Source organism: Lycium barbarum, chromosome 4 (assembly GCF_019175385.1).
Source record: "Lycium barbarum isolate Lr01 chromosome 4, ASM1917538v2, whole genome shotgun sequence".
In the NCBI taxonomy this organism is placed as follows: Eukaryota; Viridiplantae; Streptophyta; class Magnoliopsida; order Solanales; family Solanaceae; genus Lycium; species Lycium barbarum.
Window position 1 is genome coordinate 126789404 of NC_083340.1, and position 18956 is coordinate 126808359.

General features: G+C 37.8%; 1 long non-coding RNA gene across 1 annotated transcript; it reads left to right on the plus strand.

Annotated features, from left to right (window-relative positions):
• The first annotated feature begins 816 nt into the window (after nucleotides 1-816).
• LOC132638568 (uncharacterized) lies at nucleotides 817-2379 on the plus strand. The gene is made up of 2 exons (XR_009581805.1): nucleotides 817-1070; nucleotides 2162-2379. It is a non-coding gene; the product is annotated as an uncharacterized LOC132638568 (long non-coding RNA).
• Nucleotides 2380-18956: the final 16577 nt, after the last annotated feature.

Sequence of the window (18956 nt, forward strand, 5' to 3'; positions counted from 1 at the left end):
CTAATTCAAGGGTCCTCTACAACGTGGTGTAGTTATTTCGGAAGATAAGTCGCTTGTTTCGTAGATTTGGCACTTTGGTCAAGTGAAGAAGCGAGGAAAAAAAGGTAAGAATTAATTCCTTTTTATGTGTTATGAAGGTTTTATGTATGTTGTGGAATGTAGAAAGGAGAAGAATTCATGAAAATATGGAAGTTGCATGATGAATATATATATATATATATATAGTCGTGGGTGTGCATGTGTATGTAGAAGGATGAACCAATTTTATTTGTTATGTTAATTGTGTTGTTGAAGCCTTGTGATGGAAATGGGAGAAAAATGGTTCAAGTTGGCATGAAAAAAAATTGTTGAAAATGGTTATAGGAAATTATGTGATTTTAATGTAGTTTTTATGTAATTATGGAGGTGAAGTTCAAAATGTGAATTTTTATGTTGATTGGTGAATTTGGAAGGATGCTAGTCCATATTGGCATGAAAGATTGGTTGTTAAGTGGTTATGGGAAGTTTTGTGATTTTATGGTAGATTTATGTAATGATGAAAATGAAATTATTAAGGTGCGAATTATGATTATTGTTAATGAAATTGGAAGGTGAAAATGTGTTATGAATATTTATGTCGAAGATTAGAGGTTTCGGATGAATTATGATTTTGGTGGAATTTTTGTATATTTTGTAAATATTTTATAGAATGATATGAAATGCTTCCGAATTGTATTAGAATGATCTTGATTAGTAAATGAATATGAAAACATTGATATTGGTTTGGAAGTGCGAAGTTAGATTGGAAGTTGTCGCACTATGTAGAAAGAATACTATTCATGCTAGAATGCGTTTTAATTCGATTGTTGATGTTGTTGGTATTGTTGTTGGTATGGTTGTTGACATTTGGAGCCGAGTTAAATCTCGGGGATGCTGTATGTATAGGGGAGATGCTGCCCAAATTTCTGTAGACAAGTATGAGTTAAGATTGAATTCCTAAAGGCTTGTAATTGATATTTGGTAATTGTGACCAATTGTAGATTTTGGAGGAAACGGGAATTGAGTCTGGAGAGGCGTAAGGAGCGAATAAGGTACGTAAAGCTTTACCTTTCCTTCTCTTGGCATGTCCTAGACATAATAGGTTTGGATACGAGCCTCGGGGACGACTCTACTCTTAAGAATTCGCGCCTAAATTTGCCCCTTTTTCATTCAGTAGAATTGAATTAAATATTTTATGAATAGTTGGAAGTATTGCCTAAACATCTAGAAGTTGCATAATTAGGACCCGACTACCTTAAAACTCTCACAAGTGACGTCATGAAATGTAACGTACGTAAATTGTGTACGCCACCTCATTTGACCCGAGGCGGGCCCACTTTCCCCGATTCCTCCCCTATTGTGTATTGACTTATTTTCGAACGATTTTAAAGGAAACGTTTTAACTACTCTTCTAACTGCTAAATGACAATTGTTGTAAATGTTCCGCTAAGTCTTATAAACTGTTTTGGAACATGGAAACGATCCCAGAAAAATTATTTCTACGTAACCTATTATGACATCCGAAATACACACACTAAGATTATCGTCCGATTTCATTATTATGATTTGTTATTCTAGATGTTCCATCGAGTCTTTGTAAATGTATTATGTTTTATATTGCATTTAGTTTCTCACCACTCCACTCGTGGATGCTTCAATGCTTCTTTCACTGAGCCCGGGCCAGGATATGTTATCACGCGTATTCCTCTGCATTGTTCGCTGTGTCCCGATGTGAGGGGGCAGGTATGACATGTACATGGGTTTTGGAGTTATGCTGTGCCATGTACCTACATTATGATATTTGATGATATGACATGATATGGCCATCTGATATGATATGATATGTTATGATATGTTACGGAGCGATTCCCTACTCTGGAGTATGCTGTGTTGTGGCGCCAGTGACGGGGTGGCGACCACGTTCGGTTCACCGAGTCCCATAATGGGGCTGGATATGGCATATGTTTTTGCATACATTGGTTATGTCTCGTAAATATGCATTTTGATATTCTTGACATTACACTCCTTTTCTGTACTTTCTGTTTCGGTTATGATTTTGTTTACCGTATTCCATGCTTTACATATTCAGTACATATTCCGTATTGACCCCCTTTCTTCGGGGGCTGCGTTTCATGCCACGCAGGTACAGACGCCCGATTTGCTGACCCGTCCGCTTAGGATCTTACTCTGCTGTCTTGGAGTACTCTCTTGTCCGGAGCCTACATTTTGGTATAGACTTTTCTATTGTACATATAAGTGTTATTCAGGGGTATGACGGGGCCCTGTCCCGTCTTATGTTTCTGCTACTATTCGTAGAGGTCTGTAGACATACATATGGGTGGTATATATGTTTTGGGTTGATATGTTTTGCGATAGCCTTATCGGCTTCCCCGTGTTGTATCTGTTTATCCGTGGTAATTAGTAACGTTATTCACCTTCTATATTTGTTTATTCTGTTTATATGCTGGTCTGGGTTACTGGGTACGTACGGGTGTCCAGCACGGACACTAGTTACGGCCTACGGGGTTGGGTCGTGACAATAAATCCCCATCATTATGATGGTTTCTTTAAAAAAAATGTTTTGTGGTGATCATGATTAAGAATAAGATTGAGGGTGGTGTTTGGCTCTCTCCTCTCTGAGGTTGAATTATGTAGAGTCTGGCCTTATCTTGTATTATTGTGTCAAATCAGGCTTAAAGTGAGATGTGCAGATCTGTTTTGAACTCTGTCATTATTAAAGGAGGATTAAAGTCATACCATAATTAGAAGTCTAGGATAAATAACTAAAAGTACTCATTTGAGTCCATGTTAGTTTAAGTGTTTGGTTGGGAATTGGTTCAGTAATGGTATTTGTGGAGATATGAGTGTCCATGGGAAAACTATGAGCCACTTGACAATAGAGGAGCCTTTTAAAAGGCATCTTAGAGAAAGTATTATGAGGAACCAAGTACAACTTGGTTCATAGTGCCTTCCTCCAAATAAATGATGACATGGCATACTCTATAAGTCTATGGAGGTGTGTTTGCCATATGAATACATTTTACTCTTCAATCCTGTCATAGAGTCCAGTTATGCCAAAAGTCTTAAAGGGAGATCAGACCAAGTATTTAGAAGATTACCATCAACCCAAGTCTATTTGATCACATGTCCACAGGAGTTGTCTCTGAATGCTATCTAAAGGTCCTGAGTGCATTTAAATGAAGCTAACACTAGTCCGAGTCAATATGTGTGATTGTCTCATGTCCAAAGTCTGAAATAAAGAAAAAGAGAAAGTGTGAGTTAAAGTCACTAATCTGGATTCATGCCTAAGTCATTAAATTCTTGTATGATCGTTTTTAAAGCAAGTTGGTTCAAGGCTCAGGAGGAAAACCTGCCTATCATGTTTTTTTTTTTTTTAATCCTTGAGTCCTGGTCTAGGCCTTAATATTTGGTCTATGTGCTTAGGGGGCACTACTTGACTTTTTTGCCTCATGGGAATTTCTGTGACTTGGCTAGATAGAGCCTACATAATGACATGACCTGCTGGGTATTCAGGCTAGTATATAATGATTTTGTGAAGATTAAAATGACATAATGAACCCTCTAGCAACAAGTTGACTCAAGTTAAAATTCAATCCAAATGAATGTGGGAACTATGCTTCGATATACTTAGATTGACATACTCTTGTTATACTCCATCATTAGTTGTTTGTTTTCCTTTTCTTAAATGCCACTATACCCTGAAATAGTTAGTTAGATTCAAAGAGGTTTGGTTCTATTCAATTCTGCCACGCTTTTCAGAATTCATAATTAGTTTTACTACACTATAATGTGATCTTGCACCATGTCTTTTGTAAATAAAATGAATACCTTAGTTCGGAATATGTAAATAAACCTTGCTAAGTTGTGTATGAGGACTTCATATGTATTTTTGTGGGTTGCCATTTATGTGAGTTTCCCTGGGCTCTCCCATGAATTTAGAGGCTTGCAGCTTGCTTCCATCTGCAACATGTTTACTTAATTTAGGATTGTTTTGAGCTATGCCACCTCCATGTACCTGTTTACGCTGCGAATGTTTGTGCAACCTATATTTGGTCACATGGTGTCTATATGTACTACTTCATCCTTGTCTAAGTCATGTCTAATATGTTTTGGTCTTGGTTTATTAAATTATTACATCTGCTTGGATCATCAATTTCTTCTCTCCATACTCTTCACATGTTCCTATTAGTTTATGGTTGTCCTATACTATGTGCATTAGACTTGTCCTATTTATTCAAAGCCTGTATGTGGATATGTAAGTCTGTGTCCTCCATGGCTGTGTTGGTTGGGAGACGCAGTTTAAGGGGGGACTTGGTCTGAACCTTACCCTGGTGACCAGCCATGCCGGAGGTTCATAAAACCTCTTGGAACTTGTGCAGCATCAGGAATAAGGATGGTGATGACTTTTCCTCCCCACCACCCAAGTATTTTCAGATGCGTTTAAGGGCATGGAAGTGTATATGCATGCTACATGGACTTGTGTATAAATAAGATACTATGTTTGTATGCGTGCACAGTTATGCATATGATAGGACTTGTGAATAAATAGGATACTATTTTTGTATTTGTGTACAATTATACATATGATAGGACTTGTGAGTAAATAGGATACTGTGTATGTATATGTGTATAGATATACATATGATAAGATCAGTAAAATATTAAACTAACTGTGGTCTTTGTTTCTTTCCTTCTTCACTGCATGTCCATTTGGGCCGAGGTCTAGCCACCCTTTGGGCCAAAGGCCCGATAGGGGAATTCTTTCGAAATTACTGAGTCCGAGAAAAAGAAAGGGAAGCTAGTATATATGTGAAGGCCTAGTCATAGGTGAAAACGACACGAAAGCCCAACCATGGGTAAAAATGGTTAACTAGGGTTTTGGTACACCCCTAGTCTATCCTTCCTACGTATTTATGGTATACCAATTTTCTTAAAATGTTGTATTGTATTTATACTTGTAAAAACCACAGTATTATTGGAATCGGTTATGGTTCGAACTAGGCATCTTAGGCAAAAGGTGCATATGTCGTTTAGTTGACTCTAAATCCTCAAAAAAAAAAATTGAAACCTGGATTATGCGTACTGATCTTTTAACTTAAATGGGGATTAACCACGATTTTTTTTAAGTTAAACAAAAAGAGGACTAAGAGATTTTTGAGATCAAATTGGAATGGTATTTTACCCAAAACTAATGGGGCGAAGCAAGTTGAACGATTTTTCAAAGTAGACACGTTTTCTGGGTTTGAATTAGCAAAAAATATGATATTCTAGGCCAGAGCCCATATGATTGCTCTTTTGGGAGATGGACGGTTAAATCATTTTTGGGACAAAGCCCTCATGGATTTTTTTGTCTCTTTTAGAAAAATAGATGGTTAAATTATTTTTGGGGCTAGAATCCACATAGCTATTTTTAGAAGTAGAGGGTTAAATTATTTTGGGCCAGAGCCCACTCAGCTTTTTCTTTTAGAAAACAAGCGGATAAAGTATTTTTAGAAATAAACGGTTAAGGTATTTGGACCAGAGCCCACACGACTTTTGGTTAATAAAATAGGTAAATCTCAAAACTAGATTCTCTTAAAACAAAGACAATGGATCTGGGCTTTACCCAAAAAAACTACAAATTTCTTTTTTATAAAAATCATCTTGTCCTAAAAGCCCAAATTCATTTTTAAAGGACGTATTCAATATTTCTAAATTATGAAAAAACCCTTTTTTTGAACTACAATGGCCAAAACATGTCCGTAATTATAAAAGTTTCAAGGGAGACATTCTAAAAGTATTATAAGTTGACCCGAGCCAAGTATTAGTTAAGCATCAATGGAGTTATATTCGCTTGGTATTAAAAACATAACAATTTTTACACTCTTTATAAAACATATACTCTCCAGCTGAACAAAGATGGATCTATGAGTATGTGCATTGACTATCGCCAGCTGAACAAGGTTACTACTCGGAACAAGTGTCCTATGCCTCGTATTGATGATTTATTTGACCTGCTTCAGGGTGCTTCAGTGTTCTCGAAGATTGACTTCGTTCAGGCTACCACCAGCTAAGGATCAGGGCTGAGAATATTCCGAAGACAGCCTTTCGGTTGAGATATAGACATTATGAGTTTCTGGTGATGTCATTTGGGCTTACCAATGCCCCGGCTGCAATCATGACTTTAATGAATGGCATCTTTAGGCCATTCCTTGATTCCTTTGTGATTGGGCTTATTGATGATATCTTGGTGTATATCAAGAGTAGAGAGGAGCATGAGAGCCATTTTCACACTGTACTTGGGTTGTTGAAGAAGAATAGCTTGTTTGCTAAGTTTTTGAAGTGTGAGTTTTTGTTGGAGTCTGTGGCATTCTTGGGCCACATTGTGTCTAAGGATGGGATCATGGTGGATCCTCAGAAGATTAAGGCTGTGAGGGGTTAGGCGAGGCCCACTACTGTGACCAAGATCCGTAGTTTTGCGGGCTTAGCAAGCTACTACCGCCGATTTGTGAAGGGTTTTGCTTCTATGGCTTCGTCTTTAACCAGATTGACTCAGAAGGATGTTCTCTTCCAGTGGTTCGATGATTCTGAGGAGAGCTTTCAAAAGCTCAAGACTCTTTTGACTTCAACCTCGATTCTAGCATTACCCGTGAAGGGTAGCAATATAATGCTAAGTAAGCAATAGACCTTCTATAAATATAGGGACAACATTGGCGAAGAGAACCCAATTACTTCAAGCCTTTTTGAATGGTGAAACTATCATTAAAAGGTAAATTTATCATAATCTTCCAATTTATGGGTTTCTAATCAATTTAATCCTTCCAAAATAGATATTAGTCCAAAGTTCCACTTTTTATTAGAACTGTAAGTCTCAATACACAATTCCCAACACAATTAACTAATTTCCCATCCTAGAAGGTGATTACCCACCCTCCTAGATGATTAAACAACAATAAAATCAATAACCCGTCAATTATTCTAGGGTTTAACATTTCTAGGGTTCAGTCTTTTCATTCACCATTAAATAACCTTAACTAGCATAAGAACGTAAAGATGATAAGGGAATGAACAATGAAGGATTAAGACTTACCTTCAAAGAAGAACTTCACCCTAGCCTTACAAAATCGCCTCACTTTCTTGGAAACTATTTTTGGTGTTATGTGCTGAATGACTTGGAATTCAGAAATATAAAAGTGGGTTTCTGTCTCCCATCGACCGCTGTAGCAGTCACTATGTTCGCTGCAGCGGTCTGACCCACCGCTGTGGCAGACCTCATTAACTCCCAACACCTCAGCGGCGACCGTCGCCCCGGTGTAGCGGTCACATCCGACCAGTAACCTCTGGTTTTTTAGCAGATTTTCACCCAAAATCCCAACATCAATTCGAGGTCCTACAAACACAAAGCAAACAAGCACACATAAGTAAAAACGTGTTACAGATTCATTAGTGGCATTAGAATTCCCAACGGAGGTCTAATTTACTAAGTTACCCCCAAACGAACATAAAAACTAGTTTCCAAACAATGCACAACATACAACCAAATGCCTCAGTTTTTAGAATTCTAACTCGTTTTCATTAGACTTACACCTAATCTCAGAAATGAGCTGGCAAGGGTAAAATGGTCAAAACACTCCTAATGATCTAGCGGGTCGTTACATCAGATACAAATTAAACAATCATCCATCCTTGAACGAAGAAGGGGAGTACGAAAGCAGACGGTAACTAAGGAACCTGTATTATTACTACCCGGAAGCCTCTACGACAAGAAGCACTCCAAAACGCTACCCGTTCACCTTATCAATCAAATTTATTCAATTTAGCTCAAAGATCCAATTCCCATAGTTCTCATACTAAAATTTCTTTGACAACTGATCCCTGAATATAAGAACTGTTTCTGCTGGAATTCGCTAGTTCGATATAACCATACCTTTGAACACAACTAATGGGTCCCACAATATTTCTCAAAAATAACACGAACCTTTAGATATAGACACAATCATAGCCCACTCGAAACCGGTAAAATACTATAATTCCACTATCCATACTTTTGCCCTTCTAAAGCCATTGTTTGCACCACGATTTCCTAGAATCACATAAGCACACAACACAAGCCCGAAACCGTGACTTACTCTTACCTAAAAAGAATCCCTACTCCATCTGAGAACTCTACGCAATTCCATCAAAACTGATCTTGCTCTAGGCTAACTTCGCTAATTTCAAGTCCATTAATTCTGTAACACATTGTTGAAACCATTTAACCAGAATCGTAGCTCAGACCTTCTCAAACCCGTAATAGCCATACTGAAAGCATCTCCACTGATTACCTTGCCGAGTCTAAACGCGTAAGGAACCACTTGACTACTCTAAAGGCTGCTTACAGCCATGGTACTTCCTTAAATCATTACTAAGCCCCGACATAAACCATTAAAATTGTTCGAATAACTAACCCCTGGAAATAAATACACATCTTCCCGATTACCACCAATAGTCACTCGAGCTGACCCAAACTTTTCGAAACCAATCACAGTCCTATCACCCATCTGGGTGACTAATTCTAGTCCTTTAATATTCTAAAAATGCCCACTCAAGCTATCAAATTAGTAATACCCACAACATAACACACTACCACGAATACAGTCTCATCCCCAAAATATAACTCTAGTCTTCACATTATAGGGATTTCCAAATTTTCTTTCCTTTAAATTTCTTAGCACTCCTCCATGAAAGAGTGCTACGAAATTACCTAACTGGGTATCACTCAAGCCACTTCCCATAAGCCTTAACATGCCGGTTAATTAAAATTTCCTTCTCACTAGTCGCTGATCACGAAACCTCATGAAACTATGTCATATCACTTAGTCCATTTTTGTAGACTCTTTTCCTTAAGCGTACTTAACAACCTCAACCCACCTGAAATATGCAAGAATACGGCATCACAATCTATACTGACCCAAGTAATTTCGAAGATGTGCCTCATCCTTAATGATTCTCGATCAACTATACCTTTTCTTGACTTTTCAATTCCCACTTCCAATCAAATCACAATCATTGTCACCGTCTAACCATTCTCGAACCCACTCGATAGATTACCGTCAAATTATAAGTCTTGCCAACCAACCGAGTCAATCCTGGAGATAGTAGCATGTTACACACTCTACACCGTAGAGTTCCCTTAACGCATTCAACTCTAAAACTGAATATACTCTCTAGATCCAGCGTATCACATACACCGTCCTACTAATGTCCCAACGTACCTCCACTCAGGTGCCTTTGCTCAAATTCCCTTAACTCAAATTCTGAAATGTTCTCCACAACTTGAATTAATTCAAACCTTATAATTGATTTACCACTTCGATGCCTTACTTGTCGGATTGAAACACCCTTAACAATTCGCGCTATTATCCCTTTCATTCGATCAACTCAACCGAGTAGTAACACCATTAGTAGTAGGAACTAGCTGAACTTACACAATAAGTACAAGTATCTCAACCCTAATTCATTATTACATGCAACACCCGATAATTCCTTGAATACTAAAGCTTTATACTTACCAATACTACAGTCATTTTATTAATCAACCACTGGCTCATGGCAAAACGAAACATATCAACTCAGCACTGAACTGCTATGTCTATTCTACCGTTTATGCCCCCAACATAATCCTCAAATCAACTAGCTATCGATTCCAAGATATCCTTATCATTCCTCTAAACATAAAGAACCGATGAACATAACCTTTACTGAAGGACTAGGACCACAATTGCCCAACATCTTAAGTCTCCACCCGTCACAAGTGACATTGCTTCCTTATCTAAAACGGATAACCACCTTCCCAAAAGAACCCACAAACCACTACCATATAGACACATCGAAACCTAAATTAACTTTTCACAACCGAATACGCAATCCACTCTTTTACAACTTACAACCTTAACCTGACGAGCACGTCAAATACCAATTGTTTCCTTCTTAATGGTGGAGATTAATCTATCCAGATCCTTCTTCTTACGCCTCCGTTTCATTAACATGAAAATTACTCATACCAAAATACCCTAAGAAATCTTACCTCGTTACACTTAAGCCAAAAGTCTCCTTTTAATGCCCTTATCCTCAATGTTTTAATCACGGCCACTATTCTTTAGTCAAAAACCAACAATTTTTTCCGAGCTTACACTTGTTTCCATATATTGACATCTATACTCTGTCATTGCCAAACTATCTATTTGTCATAGATACACTCCTGCCACACAAACCATCATAATACACTTAACGATGCTGAAATTTATTCCCAAAGCCAATTATATCTCTAAAAATAATACTTGTCAAGTCATAATTGCACTTCTGCGACTTCCGAGCAACCCAACACTCAAAACATGGAGATTATGTGACCCTTTGTACCATCTCTCCCATTTCCCAGGAAAACCCACACAATGAACTAGTCTCAACCACAATGCCACACAACAGAAACCTCAAGTCGTAGCTGGATACTAAACTCATTCACACGTCCGAATCAAGAAGACACATCTAGTACCATATTTAGCCATGTCATAACAAAAATCACTGGCATAAGAGTTTAGGAAATGAGTTTCCACCATTCATGGGAGAATAAGACAAGGTAAACGCAAATATCATTTGGAATCGACTAGATACCAATTTAAATGAAGTAGCATGAAAGAATGAAAGAATTTGAAGTTTCCTAAATGTCTTATAGCCTCTCGCAGATAAGTACGTAGCTCATCATACCGATCCGCAAGACTCTACTCGACATGCTCTTGTACTTGTAAGACCGGTAACCTAGGGCTCTGATACTAACTTGTCACAACCCAATTCATGAATCGTGATAGCACATACACTGTCCCCACAGGTAGGCGAACCATTCCCAAATCATTCTACTCATTTATAAGAATTATGCGGAAATAAACAACAATTAAGCTAACAGGTTCAAATTATATAAATGATAAGTGCTGATGTATTAATAACCCTAAAATCTGGTCTGGGCTTGTACAAGAGCCACTATTACATAGATACAAGTCTGATAGAAAGTGCAAATCTCAAATATCAGTACCAACTCAGGAATACAAAATAGACAGTTAAATACAATGAAGCGTCTCCGGGTTGCAAATCTAGTCCAAAAGTTCACCTTAGAATCTCTGTCATGTAGACTCGGATCACCCACGACGACAGGAATTGGAACTAGTAACAAACTCTACACTCAAAATAAAAGTACAACAAGAGTAGCATCAGTACAAACAACACGTACTGAGTAAGCATCATAGGCCGACTAAGATTAGTTCACGCTTATCAGCAGATAGGCAAATAATACTCAATCCAAGGTTACAAAATATCCCATAACTTAATCACAACCTAAGAGGAAGCTTCTAAAACCACAAGTCTATCGAATCTCCATAATCTCAATCGATAATCACGAATCCAAGTCCTGAACCTAGGGAGAGTTACTATGCCTCAATCTGACCTAGTCTATAATCCAATCCATTCCACCACATTGATACTAACGGACCATACCAAATTAGAAATAAGAGTTATATAATTATGCAAATAAAATTTAATGATATGTAATGCAATGCACTGGCCAAATGCCTCAAACCTGTACACACATGCTAATGGTATTGTTTACCCAATAGTCATAACCCATGGGGGACCCGCACAGTCTATGTACCCCTCGCTCTGGAACAGACTTGGATCAAAAGTTCCCAAACAGGCCACATCCTCACTCCCTATCAAATGTGCCTTATATACATATATCAGGATAGGCCATATCCTCACCCCCTGTCAGATGTGCCTTTATACATATGTTGTATGAAAAATATGGTTCAAGTCTAGAACCTCAAGATAAAACACCAACTCAAAGTAAGCATGATCAATCAATGAAATCAACTACCAATAAAAGTGCATGTCGCAATGCCATAACCATATCAGGACATAGAATAATCAGCTCAACCCAGGAATGAATCATACAAATCCCCTTGATCAACATAAGAGTCTATGACACCCTTTACTTCTACATATATCAAGTATCTCTCACAACTAAGTCTTATATCACCAAAGTGTTCCATTTTCTTTCATAGTTGCCCTAAGTCTTTCATAAATCATTTTCATATGAATGCAGGAATGAGGAATCAGTGCAATGAATGTAAATGAATATACTATGAAGATACAAACACGATAAGTTATATCAAATCTTACATAACATTGTTACCATCAGCAAAACATAATCAAGATCTCATTCGTGACTTATCACAAGTACACATCCAATTCAAGCCTAATCTCATTGTCTGATCACAATATGAATCGCAACGTATTTCCAATTCAACCGTGAATATGGAATATGATTAACCAATAAAATCAAGGTCAATGAATACAAGGCACAATGCCACAAGTCATAACAAGACTCAAATAAATCACTCAACAACAGCAACGATATGTAACAATCTCAATCAACAAGAACAGTATATGTTCACTCCTTCCTTCTCATATCGGAGCAAATAGACCTCAGGTTTCAGTACGTAAAGTAATGACGAAAAGCCCACATAATTAGAAATCATACCAACCTTGAATATATCCAACCAAACACCATGTCTGAAGACCTAATCATGCTTTCTCCCATTAATTCTATACAATATATACGTTTCGCTAATCAAAGTCTAACTAAAGTAATCCGTGACCTACCTCGAATGCAGGACATGAGCCACAAACTACTCCACACGAGCCTTCTATTCTTGAAGCATCTCATAATAGTCAAAGTCTAGCAATATAATGCAAAGCAAGCAATAGACCTTCTAATAAATATAGGGACAACATTATGGAAGAGGACCCAATTACTTCTACCCTTTTTGAATGGTGAAACCATCATTAAATATTAAATTTATAATAATCTTCCAATTTATGGGTTTCTAATAAATTTAATCCTTCCAAAATAGATTTTAGTCCAAAGGTCCCCTTTTTATTAGAACCCTAAATCTCGGTAACAACCTGTTCAGTCGTTACTATTTTTTTTACCATTTTGCCCCGCTGACCCATCCCCGAGCCTTATTAGTACCATTTTGACCAACGGTGATAGGTAGCACGGTTCCCTAGGCATTGAAGTAAGTTTGCATGTGACTTATGAAAAATTTGACTTTTAAGTGAAAATCATTTGACTCTTAGTTGACTTTTGGGTAAATAAACTTTTTTCGAATATCTGTCATTTCTGAGAGGTTCGGATAGTTGTTTAGAACTTGTGTGTATATTTTGTTCGATTCCCAATACACTCGGGTGTATTTCAGGACTTGGGTTGGGAAGTTGATTTTGAGGTATCGGGGGTTGACTTAGTCAACGAGACATTTGTTGGGAATTCTGAAGCCACGAGTGCGTTTGTAGCATGTTTTTATGTATGTCTGCATATTCTGTATGTGAGCAGATGGCCTCGGGAGATAGTAAAAAATTCGGGTTGAGAATGTGAAAACTTAGGATTTTCTAGTGTCTTGTGCCCGCTTTGGCAGCACCAGCACCGCGGAAGTGGTACCACTATTGCAGTAACCCTGCCGCTGAAGCAGCCAGTGTGATTTGGGCATGACCATTGTAGCGGTCAAGGGTCCGTCGCAGCGGTGCCGCTGAAGCGGTTTGCTGGTCGCTGAAGCGGGTGTCGAGCAATTAATTTCATTAAATGAAGTGTTAAAAGCCTAAGTCCCTCAGTTATCACTATTTCGAAATCTGAGCTATTGGGAGAAATTCAAGGTGATTCTTGGGGGAAGGACCATTCTAAGGGCTTCCTACGAGAAGAAATGGAGTTGACACAGCCCTTTATCTCTTGGCTTGAAAAGCTCATCGATTAACATGGCTGCAATTCTTCATATTAAGTCTCAAAATATTTGATAAACAACAGCTTCTCTTGCTTCGGAGCCTCACATGTATGTTTGATTTGAAATCATTTTTCACCATTTCAGAGAAGTCAGATAATTGCTACTCTCTTCATCCCACTTTAAGTGACTTACTTTGACTATGCACGAAATTTTATAAATAGAGAGATTTTTGAATTTTATGGTCCTAAATTAAAGATGTGTATAATGTACTAAAATGTCGTTTGAATCTTGTGGTTATAAACTTTCCATGTAGGATATTTGAATTTTCAACTTACTAAATATAAAAAGAGACACTCTTTTTGGGACAGACCAAAAAGGAAAGTAAAACACTTAAATTGAAAAGGAGGGAATAATATATTAAATTGCTTACACCAATGCACTGGTTAAACAAGTATTCTGATGATAACACCAACCTCACTATAAAATGACTTCTTCCCACATAGAATACTCCAAAGGATGTATATTAAATTTGTATTACCTTACTTTTTGAAAGAAAAAAAGGTCAGCTTATGAAACACATCACAAGAGTAAAAAAACTTTGCAATTATACAAAGATATATTAGAAAAACTCTTATTTAAGCTTCACAAATTTGTGAAAAAACTTCTAAGAGTTGTTGGCAACTAGCTAGACCACAGTGCAAATAATTCACTTAAATCAGAACTAAAATAGAGTAACACTACTATTAAAAAAAAATAGGGTTGATGTGTTAACAATTTTGTTGTCATTACCCACATATTGGAAATGAGAGTAAAGGGACGAACACGTGCTCAAACAATTGTAGCTTCTGCTGTACTGAAAAAACCTTTCAATGTTTCATTACTTTACCACCCCTTATCTTTCATATAATTCCCTATATTCCCTCAAGTGCTTTCACTACTTGCACGAGTCCTGACATAAAATTGACAACTCCTGCCAAGCCTATTCCTAATATGACACTTCAGAGTTCCTTTTGTATCCAGCCATTGTTCTGATTTCAAAATTTCTCCATTTTCCCCTTTCCTCCTCTCCTGAACATATAAGTTTTCCTGGTTTTTTTTTTTTTTTTTGTTTTTTTTTTTTTGCACCCAATTCTTGGTGGTGGGATTTTGATAAAATATGTGATCGTTTTCCTCTTATTTGATTTTTTTTGTTGAGCTTCTTATATGCATGTCGTTATATTTTACCACTTGTGTGTATGCGTGTTTGGAATTGGGAATATATACTTGGGTGCATGCATCAGAATATATATTTGGTTGATTATTTCGTTATTGGAGGATGAACACCTACTGCAAATGAAACTTTTAGAATAAATACATATATTTCTTTTAGTGTACCCAATATTGATTGTTACTAAATTTTAGTGTGTATCAATGTATTGGCCCATTTTCACTAAGTCGTGCGGGCACCTACCTTTTCCACCTCGATAAGTGAACCTTTATCCCAACAATCATAAAAACATAAATAAAGCGGAAGAAGATAGACTGATGTAAGTCTTGCGATAATAATATAAAGAAAAGGCGGAAGTAAATGAAATCCACCCCAGTATCTGATCTGGTCATACAAGAGCATCTAACTAAAATCTATAAGTCTGGAAGTAATAATAATACATCAATAGTCTCAATAACATCTCGGAATAGCAAAGTAAGACATAATAGAAGATGAGTGTTTAGGTAGCGAAGCGTCCACATGCTCACCCCAATATGTCACGCCCCAAATCTGGAGGGCCATGACCGGCACCCGGTGCCTACCTGGATCGGGCGAACCAACATTTAAACTTACATTTAGCTAAGAACGTGGATAGGCCTAAAGTGGCTACCTGCACTCAGAAAAATAACACAGATATATACATATAACTCTCTGCGGTCTAGCCGCATCCTCAAGAAACAAAACGTAACTGTATGCGGTCTGGCCGCCTCATGGAATATATGCAAAACTGCTCAAACCACTGTACGAGCCGAAACGGCTCTCATAAGTAACTATACATGAAAGGATGGGCCACAGGACCACGGACTGACTGACTATACTGTACATATGTCTACAAGCCTCTAAAGAAGCATAACTGAGTCATGGGCAGGACAGGGCTCTGGATCACCCGTCATCCATAAACACAAAATAAAGACTCCACATAGACCTGGAAACTCCGAACAAAAAGGGAGCTCACCACCAGCGGATGTCAAGTACTGTCTACTAAGGAATTCTGTCAATCTACCGATCTGTACCTACATGCATGAATGGAGCGCCCCCCCCCCCCCCCCCCCCAGGAAAAGGGACGTCAGTACGAAAAATGTACGGAGTATGTAGGGCAGAAGAGTAACATACACATAGGAGTGATGAATGAAATCTGAAACTCATAAGCTAAACTGACTGACTGAATTCATCTGTATGTCTGACTGTCTGAACATATCTGTATGAATGCATCTATATGTCTGACTATCTGAACATACCTGTATGAATGCATTTGCTTACTGAAAATGCCTCTGAGGGTGTATGATATGTATAGGTCATAGTGTCGAGGAACGTACGGCCCGATCCATATCCCATATAGGCCCCTTCGGGCATAATAACATAATGGCCCCTTCGGGCATAATAGCATAATGTCCCCTTCGGGTAGCCCCTTCGGGCATCATAATCATCATCACTGTGCGCCAGCTGATCAGGTGGTAATGCATATATAACGCCTCGCCCATTTCCCCATACCCCATATATATATATATATATATATATATATATATATATATATATATATATATATATATATGTGTGTGTGTGTGTGTGTGTGTGTGTGTGTGTGTATGTATGTATGTGTATATGCATAAATGTAAATGAATGCAATGAATGAATGTGAACTAACATAATCATGATATAAAACTCGGGATCCATGAACAGAAGGAACAATCATAACAATGGGTATGGCATCATCAAGAAATGAGATACTCCTAGTACTTCTAAGAGTAGAGTAATATGGAGACTCGATTAATCATTGTTTGCTCATGTCATAGGATCATGCCAAAATGAAAGAAAGGGAAAGCCTTAACATACCTGGAAGCTTACTTCGCGACTTTTCCAACATACTTTTTGTCTTGCAATCTATATAAGATCATTCGTAGTCTCGTAATCTACATATAAAACCATTCATACTATTGTTAGGCTCATTATCATATACTTGTCTTAAGTCTTCAATTTAAATCTATTTAGAATCTTCCGAAATTGGGGCAGCATCTCCCCTGTTTATATGCCCAGCCCGAAATCACAATTCAGCAATCAATCAACAACAACAACAATACCAACCTCAAAAACAATATTATCAACACCAAAATATTCCATAAACATCCCACACGATGTTTTATCCAATTTCTCGACGCATAAATTCATTATACGCTCATTTAGTAACTTTTCCTCCGCAAATAGGCTTAAATCAATACTAATAAGGAAAGATTCATATCTTTCACCCTCTAGAATTGCAATATCTTCGATTATCACCTTGAATCAAAGCCGAGTCACGCCGCAATTCGATATTATAATCACAGCTATGTGTTGTTCGGACTTAAATTCGGGGATTTCACTTAATTTGCGTTAAAATCTAGTGAACGGAAGTTGGGAGAATTTTCTAGAACATTTGGGAAATATTTGAAGTATTTTGGGGCTGAAAATGAGGTTTAGGATCAGATTTGGTCCTTAAATAGTGGGTTAAATTCGGGTCGGGGTCACTGTAGCAGTACTTTAGCAAGTCGGTACTGTAGCAATTACTGTAGCAGCACCGTAGCAGCGTTTCTGCTCTGTCAGCCTACCTTGTAACGTCCATAATTCTGTTCTCCGATGTCGTATCGACGAGCGGTTTGTTGCATTGGAAACTAGACTCGATGAACTTCATTTTAGGCTTTTGTTTCACCTCAAAACTCCTCATACTCTAAAAGATATTCCTTCCCCAAGTTGGACCAGAATTATCGTACGAAACCTTGCCTATCTTTTCTCCAAAGTCATACTACTCAATTTCTTCTACTCATTTCCTTATAGGATCTTCCGGTATTCCTTATATACATCCTTTACTCATAAAATATACTTAATAATGCTTCGCTTCATATATTTCAAAGTTATCTTACTTAGCCATAGCTCGACATACTTACGCTTAAATTTAACAAGTGCTTCTTCAGAAGTACGAGATGTAACACAACAGACTCGAATCAGCAGCCTCGAACTCTCAGCTGCGAGGGGTAGACATCGATCCCACCTGATACTCTGCATTCATAAAAGAATGCAGCAAATGCAGGTCAGGACAGACAACAAGTACTGGTAGGTATCATAGGCCGACTAAGATTAGCTAACATATACCAAGACAATAAAGTAAGATAAACAGGTAAATCAATAGGGATAAGTCAACACGAGCCAGTAACCAAGTACAAGTCATCACTTATGCTATAGCATCTAAACACAATTGTGCCAAGTCTCAGTACATCCAATATGAATCTTTGTATCACAACTATATCACAAGGATATCACATGAAGCTAAAGGTACAATGCAATGCAATAATGTAAGAAATATGGATGCAATGCATATGCACCGATACACATGTACTCGGATGATGGAACATCACATATCGACAGCACAACCCATGGGGGACCCGTAAAGTCTATGTACCATTCCTCACGATTCTGGCAAAGACCTCGGCAATCGCTACCAGCACTCATACCTTAATTTCGGGATAAACATCGGATATTAGTCCTTACGTCACTCTCATCCAATCGAACCCCGCTCATAACAGTGGTTCCTTATATATCATCAATGTACCAACAGTATATCATGAAGGATGAGAATGCTTGCAATGTATGAGCTCAATGTCAATAATCAAATCAATCTCAACAGTACCACACATGGGCACACCAACAATATCAATAAAAAGTCGATCTGCACAATAAGCCACAATAGTATCACAATCCTCGTCTCAAAACAACAACAAGTAAGGTGCTACAATATCATCATAAAGATATATCACTAGTCAAAATATCTACTATCTTTACGTGCAATGAGCCAACAACAAATAAAACAAGATAAGTCACGACACAATAGGGTGGGTAGCCCCAAATCACACAACAAGGCCCAA